Source organism: Lucilia cuprina, chromosome 4 (assembly GCF_022045245.1).
Source record: "Lucilia cuprina isolate Lc7/37 chromosome 4, ASM2204524v1, whole genome shotgun sequence".
NCBI classification, from domain to species: domain Eukaryota; kingdom Metazoa; phylum Arthropoda; class Insecta; order Diptera; family Calliphoridae; genus Lucilia; species Lucilia cuprina.
The window spans coordinates 54,018,116-54,027,556 of NC_060952.1; the positions used below are offsets into that span (position 1 = coordinate 54,018,116).

At 31.4% G+C, this 9,441-nt stretch overlaps 1 protein-coding gene across 1 annotated transcript in view; it reads right to left on the reverse strand.

Moving 5' to 3' along the window:
• Nucleotides 1-9,441, reverse strand: part of LOC124419436 (gustatory and odorant receptor 22-like) — a 300,765-nt gene that overhangs the window by 290,565 nt on the left and 759 nt on the right. The gene's annotated exons all lie outside the window — the stretch shown is intronic.

Consider the following 9,441-nt stretch of genomic DNA (forward strand, 5'->3'; position numbering starts at 1 on the left):
CATTTAGGACCAATATTTTGTATGCTACAAACATCAGCACAAACGTATAATATCCTCCTCACTATAGGAGTGTAGGGTATACAAATTTGTTTGTGAATAAGTGGGTTAGAGTATAACGAGCAAACTTGTAATAAGGACTTGACATCTCCCATATGAATAAAATACAAAATATTGTTTGTCTAGGATATTTTGAAGGAAAAAGGGAAAACTTTCATCTGGAGAGCTTGAAGCCCTAAAATATATGAAACTGCTAGAGCTAGAGACTTAAAATTTTATATCAATAACGTTGACATTCATGCAAACATTTAGAAAATAACGGGCCGACTTTCAATAGGGGGCTTGGCTCCGCATATATGAATTAAATACAAATTTTCGAACTTGCAATAATTTGCTTGGCATCACTCATATGTAACATATTGTTAATTGTGGTTATAATTTTCAAAATCTTTAAGTGAGTTTTTTATTTATACCAGAGGGTAAAACAAAAAATATTGTATATCCCAAGGCATAAGAATATGAATTACTTTTTATGAATAAAAGTATATATTAAATTTAATCTTCTATCTATCTATCTATCTATCTATCTATCTATCTATCTATCTATCTATCTATCTATCTATCTATCTATCTATCTATCTATCTATCTATCTATTTATCTATCTATCTATCTATCTATCTATCTATCTATCTATCTATCTATCTATCTATCTATCTATCTATCTATCTACCAATCTATCTATCTATCTATCTATCTATCTATCTATCTATCTATCTATCTATCTATCTATCTATCTATCTATCTATCTATCTATCTATCTATCTATCTAGTCCTCAAATTTTGGGTAATAAATTTGCGGACTACGCATGATGGGAGCGGCACCACCCATATAAATTAAAAAAAAAATATGTTTATATTAAGTTATTATAACAGTTAGAGTCCTCAAATTTTGTAGGAGCCACTTTAGTGCCATTATGATTATTTAGGATAAAGAGTGGGCTTACACTTTATCCTAAATAAATTCGTTATTTAGGATTAGAATTTTGCATAAATAATTTTAACATCCATGTAAACATTTTGGGTATTAAATTGGTGGAAAAATTCGTTTATCTGAGAATATTCAAATTCTATATAACTTCGACATTCATGTGAACATTTAGAAAATAACGGGCGGACTCTTAATGGGGGACTTAACACCACATATATGAATTAAATACAAAATTTCTTATATCTTGAAAACTGTTAGATAATTCCAATTGTTCATAGATAGATATAAATTGGCGAACTTACAATAATTTTCTTGGCATCTCTCATATCTAACATATTGGTAATCTGGAAAACTATTGTGATTAAATTTTTCAAAATCTTTAAGTGGGTAAAACAAAAAATATTGTACATCGCAACGCATAAGAATATGAATTATTTTTTAATAAAAGTATATATTAAATTTTTCCAAGTAAGAAATAAATAGAATAATCTATCTATTTGTCGGAAGCACTTTAGTGTCAATGTGATTATATGGAATAAAAAGTGGGCGGACTACCGTTAGAGGGCGTGGAACCTTCCATATAAATTAAATACAGAAATTCGTTTATCTTGGAAACCATTACAGTTAGAATCTTAAATTTTTGCACGAATAACTTTAATATCCATGTAAACATTTTAAGTAATAAATTGGCGAACAACCAATGAGGGGAGCGGCACCTCCCATATTAATTTAATACAAAAATTCGTTTTTCTTCAGATAATATAGATAATACAGTTAGAGTCCTAAAATTTTTTCGGACCCACTTTAGTGTCAATATGATTATTGAGGATAAAATGTGGGAGGAATAGCGTTAGGGGGCGTTTATATTGGAAACTATTACAGTAAGAATCTTATACAACTAAATTCTTAAAATTTTGCACGAAGAACTTTAATATTCATTTAAACATTTTTAAGATAAAAGAGCAAACATTCATGAACATATAGAGTATAACGAGCGAACTTTTAATGGGGACTATGAATAAAATACAAAATATTGTTTAACTATTTTAGCAAGTAAGAAGTAAATATATCATTAATGTATTATTTCAGAATTTAAATTAAATATTTTATCATCAAGATAAATTATTATAAGCTTTTAAGAAAAATGTTATAACTTAGTTGTTCAGAATTGAACACGTATTTATTTATATTTAATTTTGTTTAAGTAAAATAAGAAAGATCATAAATTATAAGTTCAAGTGCATGGGTTAGGTCATAAAAAATATTATATACGTTTGTTTGTACTACAAATAAATATGTATTATCGCTTTGTTTTAGGGATAAGCCGTAGCAGTGATAAGAACTGTAGTTCTAAGATGCGCATTAATTCTGTTGTTTATGTGACGCATAAACCATATGATAGAGTTAATAATGAGGCATGAAATATATTTATATCACTGATGCAGTTATTACCCCATGCTAAGATAGAAACATTACACTGATAAGACTGAAAGTACACATGTGTACAAGATGTCTTATCATAGTTCTAGTTAGTTTTTGTATTTAGCTCTTAAGATCATTGATTTTAAATAAACTCTTAATGTCTTACAAACATTCATTCGAACAGTACGTTCATACATGGTCCTTCGATAAAAAAACCAGCGCAAAAAGATTAAAAAAATATATACAATAAAAAATATAAATAAAAATTTAAAAAGAAAAAGTCGACTTAAATAAATAAAAAAACATTAAAAATGGCTCAGAGACAAAATTTATACAAATCTCAAAAGCAGATCACAGATCAGTTGACTGCAATTTTGGCGAAGATTGAACGCACAGAGATACGTAGTGCATCAATTGCACAATATCAAAAACGCATCGATAACTTAGAAAGACAATTTTATGAGAACGACACTGTTCTCAATAAGCTCGGAGAGATATCAGAGGACTATTTTTATAAAAAGTTCTTCCAAAATGGAGTTGATCTTATTAAACTGTGCAGAACTGCGATGCATGCCAAACTTCTGCAGAAGCTATATTGGCGCCCAAAAAGCAGAAAACTTAGAAGAAGGCCAAATGGAATCCAGCCATCAGAAATCATTAGAATCAATTAGGATTTCTATAAAAGATGAGGTGATGGAGCAGGTGAGATTTATGATGCATGAATTTTTGCATCAGTTAAAACCCAACCTTGCGGAAAACTCTAAAAAAGAGTTAGAAAGAGCTCCAAGAGAGCTAGAGAATGCTCCCAGAGAGCCAGAGAATGCTTCAAGAGAGCCAGAGAATATTCCAAGAGAGCCAGAGAATGCTCCAGGAGAGGAAGAAAATACTTCCAAGGAAGAGAAGGTAAAAACCCATGATGAAGCCGGCATAAGAAAAGAAGAGGAAGTGACGTCCAACTTGCTCATTCAATTTCGTAGAGAAATACAAAAATTAGAAGAATGTTTATCTGACATTGAAGCAGAAAACATTCTAATACTCGAGCACAAAAAAAGCTCTTGGGAAAAAATCATGGTGGATATAAAACAAATCCACCGTGAATTAGTGGTCAATCACTCCGTAAAAGATGATATTGATGAAAAGCTGGAATTGATTGACAAGCTATATGGAGAAGCATTAAAGGAAATAGTAATAAAAATTTCCACAATGCAAGAAGAGAAAAATGCGGTTGTATTGGAAACAAAAAAATTCCAATATTTAATGGAGATATGGAAGAGTGGTGCATATGAGTAAACTTCCAGCTGACTCACGTCAGAGGAGAAGCTCTGAAAATATACCAAACCTTCCGATAACGGAAAACAATTATGAAGCTGCCTGGGAGATTTTAAACCAAAGATTTAGTAATAAAAGAATTTTGTTCGAAATACAAGAAATTCGTGTACCAAGGTGGTTACAGATAAACATATCTGACAAGTTCGAGCTACATGACTTTGCGGACGCATCAGAAAAAGCGTATGCAGCAGTAGTTTATTTAAAAATTGGAAAGTCAATAACACTTGTTGCTGCAAAAACCAAAGTAAATCCAATAAAAAATAGGAAAACTTTACCGAAGCTAGAGCTGTGTGCTGGGCATCTGTTAGCAAAACTACTGAATAAAGTTTCAGCTACAATTAATAAACAACATGTGGTGTATGCCTGGAGCGATTCAACAATTACATTGGCCTGGATAGCAAACAAAACCAACAAGGACAAATTCGTTAGAAATCGTGTTGCTGAAATAATAAATATGATTCCGGACGCTAAATGAAGACATGTGAGCAGCAAAGATAATCCCGCAGATGTAGCATCCCTGGAATAAGTGCTTTAAAACTAAATGCACATATGATATGGTGGAATGGTTCAGAATGGTTAAAATTAGCGTCTGAGTTCTGGCCTAAAAAAGAAGCAGAAACGGTAAAGGTGATGATATCTACAACTTCAAATAAAGATTCTTTGATAATAAATCTTACGAATAAATTTTCGAGTTTTTCGAAACTGCAAAGAGTGGTGGCATTTATTATAAGGTTTAATAATAAGCTGCACAAAAAATCTTACGCCACTCAATATCTTTCGGTGTATGAACTAAGTAGAAGAAGCTGAAGAATTAATTATACGATGTCATCAAGAAATACAATTGCAAGAGGAGATGGCAGCAATAAAGAAATTTGGCGTAGTAAATAGATGCAGCAGAATAGCGATTTTATTTCCCTTTATAGACAAGAATGGAATAATTCGTGTCGGTGGTAGATTACAGAATTCAAATTTACATATAATCAACAACATCCTATAATATTGCGATAGTCCCATTTGACATCGTTGTTGATAGAAAAGGCGCATATTTCAACATTACATGGTGGTAACCGAATAGTTGAAGCAGCACTAAGGCGTAGGTTTTGGATCTTAGATATGAAAAATTCAATAAAGAAATGTTTGCGAAGATGTCCCAGATGTATTCGGTATAGCCAAGATCAGGCGAATCAACTAATGGGCAATCTTCCAAAATCACGCGTAACGATATCAGCTTCATTTCAACATGTTGGTATAGACTATGCTGGCCCTATTCAAATGAAATTTTCGAAAGGCAGAGGGCAAAAATCCTATAAAGGATATATAGCTGTGTTTGTGTGCATGACGACAAAAGCGATCCATCTAGAAGCAGTTTGCAATCTGACGTCAGAAGCATTCTTAGCAGCATTAAAGAGATTTTTTGGAAGGAGAGGTGTTAGTTCGGATATTTATTCATATAATGGAACGAACTTTGTTGGCGCAAATAAAAAATTAGATAAAGATTTTAAAGCTGCTGTTCGGAATAATAAGTCGATTATTCCTATATTGGCGATGCAGAAAATTCAGTGGCATTTTATTCCCCCGGCAGCTCCTCACTTTGGAGGTATTTAGGAAGCTGGCGTCAAGTCAGTTAAATATCATTTAAAAAGGACAATCGGTGAAGCCAAACTTACATATGAGGAAATGAGTACTCTCTTAATTCAAATTGAAGCAGTATTGAATTCCAGACCTCTAGTAGCTCTAAACAATGAAGAGCCAGTTCAATTTGATGCCTTAACTCCGGGACACTTTTTAATAGGACGTCCCCTGAATGCCTGTGCCGAACTAGTTGAAGAAGCAAATATTAATTCGTTAAATAGATGGAAACTAATTCAGAAACTAAGAAAAGTCTTTTGGGTCAGATGGAAACAGGAGTATTTGACTACACTACTGCAAAGGAACAAATGGAGGTTTCCCTCAGAGAATTTAAAAGAAGGTACAGTAGTACTAATCCAGGATAAAAATACTCGGCAAAGATGGCAAAGTAAGAGTAAATGTGCTGAAAAAGACAACGAAAGATGTCAATAACAACTTTAAACAAATGTACGGCCAATTAAAGTTATTATACGATCAAACGAAAAATGAAACGAGTGAAGAGCGTTTAACATTGCTGTTATCCGTATTGACCACCCAATTAAATTTAATGATTGATACAATCTTCTGTAATAAATATGCTGATTGATATCAATCACGGTCATATAAATACTGACCTTACACCATCCCAACTACAAAAAGAACTATTACACATAGAAAACGTGTTGCAAAATAATTTAGTTCTTCCTGGAAACGCAACTAGTACTGAACTAAAAGAAGTATATCATGGAATGAAGACGAAGGGTACTATAATTGATGATCGACTAGTGGTTCAGATAGAAATACCTTTAATACAGAAACATAATTCTGAGGTATATGAAATAATTACACTTCCTGTGGACGTTATGAGTTCATAGTGTATAACTTCGCAACTAATATGTACTTCTTACTATCACAATCAAAATTAAATATGTGTGAGAAGAGTCTTCAAGGTCAGTACAACTGTATTGGAAATATGCCCAGGAAGCCAGCCATAGAGCGGTCTTGTGAAGTATCAGCGCTAAAACAATCCCGGCATGCTGAATGTGAATTTGAAGCTGTCCTAAAGAAAAGTGTGTGGAAGCAGCTTTCTACAGAAAATCAGTGGATATTTACCGTATTCGACAATCTAGTCTTAACAGTAGATTGTGGTCCAAATAATCGAAGCTGGGTTAATTTACCAACAAAAGGTGTACTAAAACTAGCAAAAGGATGTACAGCAACATATGAAGGAATAACTCTGTCAGCTTCTCGACACTTCGAATCTGAAGTAAATTCAGATATTCAGGTATCAACATGGGGTGTAGATCCAGACAAAATAGAAGCTAAGTAGGTAAAACCGTTTGATGTTACTATTATAAATAACGCCAAAGATATCAACCATCTAATGAAGGAAGTGCTTAATATAAAGGATACCAAAATCGATCTAAAACGGCTTCATTTTCACATGTTATCTGGACACACATCTCTAATTTTAATTATTATATTTATATTTATTGGTCTAGTTCTGAAGAACAAATGTTGTAAACAAAAAGAAGTAGTTAAGATAGATTTTTCTACACGTTTGCCATTGCTTGAATAAAATATATTGTCATCAAGAGAAATTATAATAAATCTTAAAAAAAAACTTTATAATTTAGTAACTAAATAAATATGAATAAAATATATTGTCATCAAGAGAAATTATAATAAATCTTAAAAAAAAACTTTATAATTTAGTAACTAAATAAATATGTTTTTTTGGTTATTATGTATTTAATTTCGATTGGGGTAACGGAGCACCCCGGGTATTAGCTAGTCTATATATATAACATTCTAACGTTACTGATTGGTCTCACACCAAATAGATCCACTAAGGTGGGATTTTTGGAAATTCGAATGTTTAGGTGGTAAAAAAGAGTAAAATCGGGTAAATTCGGTAACTTCATATCTCCTAAACTATATAAGATACAAAAGCAGTTTAAAGCATAAAAAATAAGCGGACAGGTGTCTGGTACTGTTTTCAAATTCTGCCGCTTTAGCGAAAAAATGGGTAAAAACTGTATTTTGGTACTTTTTTTGCACCTCATGTATCTTTTAAACCAAAGAACATACAAAAAATAACTTAACGAAAAAAAAACGAATTTAGTACTTTTTGAATATTCGTACGCTTAAGGGGTGAAAAATGTACTAACTTTTGGCACTTTTTGCATAAAAGGGGACTTTTTTGTACTTTTTGAAATTTCTATAATATTGAACCTAGAAACATGAAATTAAACATGTATGGCCCGGATAAAGTGAGAACCCATAAAATGGGAGTTTTTGGTAGTTTATTGTTCTTCAAAAGGTACTTTTTGAAATTTCTATAATATTGAACCTAGAAACATGAAATTAAATATGTAGAATTCGGATTAAATGAGAACATATAAAATGGGACCTTTTGGTACTTCATCGTTCGAAAATATACTTTTTAAAATTTCTATGATACTGAACCTTGAAACATAAAATTAAGCATGTATGGCCGGATTAAGTAAGAACCAATAATAGGGGACTTTTTCGTTCTTCAAAAGCTACTTTTTGAATATTTATAATATTGAACCTAGAAATATGAAATTAAGTAAGTACAGTCCTGATTAAATGAGAATCTATAAAAGGGGACATTTTGGTTCTCTATCGTTCTTCAAAAGGTACTTCTTGAAATTTTTACAATATTGAACCTAGGAACATGTAATTAAGTATGTATGACCTTGATAAAGTGAGAGCACATAAAAGGGGACTTTTTGGTACTTTTTCTCTCTTCAAAAGGTATTTTTTAAATTTCTATAATATTTAACCTAGAAACATGAAATTAAGCATGTATGTCCTGATTAAGTGGTACATTTCGTCATAAAAATGTACTTTTTAAATATTGGTATAATACTGAACCTAGAATCGTGAAATTATGCATGTATTACCAGGATTAAGTGAGAACCTGTAATAGAGAAATTTTTTTGGTACTTTTTCGTTCTTTAGAAAGAACTTTTTAAAACGTGAAATTAAGCATATAGATACCGTAGTAAATGATAACCTATAAATGGGGACTTTTTGGTACTTTATCGTTCTTTAAAAGGTACTTCTTGAAATTTCTACAATACTGAACCTAGAAACATGTAATTAAGTATGTATAAAAGGAAACTTTTTCGTTCTTCAAAAAGTACTTTTTGAAATTTCTATAATATTAGACTCAGAAACATAAAATTAAACACGTATGTCCCGCATTATGTTAGACCCTATAGAATGGGACTTTTTGCTACTTTATCGTTATTCAAAAGGTACTTTTTGAATTTTCTAAAATATCGGTGGCACAACATTAAGAAATAGAGAGGTTACCACAATCTTACAAATTTAAAATTTTTTACAAAACCTATAAAACGGCTCACTAACAAGGTAGCGGGTTATAAGCATTAAAATAGCCAAAAATAAGTTTTTATGCACAAAAGTATCAATTTTTCCCATTTTTCGTCATTTTCACCTATTTTTTACCCCTTCTAATCTAATTTCGGAAAGTTATATAGCCTATTGATGTTTCCAGACATAGATCTTTCTTTGTTCCAAATTTGAAGAAAATTGGTTCATTCACAAACAAATAAACGAACTTATAAAGAAATTTATAATATATATTAGGATTAGTATATATTTCTGTTGTGTATGTATAGTATTAAATTACGTTTATATTCTCATAATAAATACATTTTTATAAAATTTTAACAGCTTCAACATAAGGGCTGGAGTACAATCAAGGACATCCCTGGATATCCTTTTAAACTATTAAAGAACTAAATATTAATTCATAAACTACTTTTGTATATTTTTTACCTAAAATCTACGGGAATTTTGACTGGAAAAAAGCATTTACAGTTATTGGTATAACAGATATGAATTGCCTATTCGACTACGCCGGATCTTATATACCTGTAAATAGTAATGTGCGTTAAATTAATTTTCGGAAGAAGGCCTTATATGGGGGAAGGGTCAATTATGGAGCGATCCTCATAAAATTTGAGTCCTATAAGACTTATTTATGTCGAATGTCTTTGCTATACTCGCATTTTTCAAATAGATATAACTGTTAAGGCTGTAT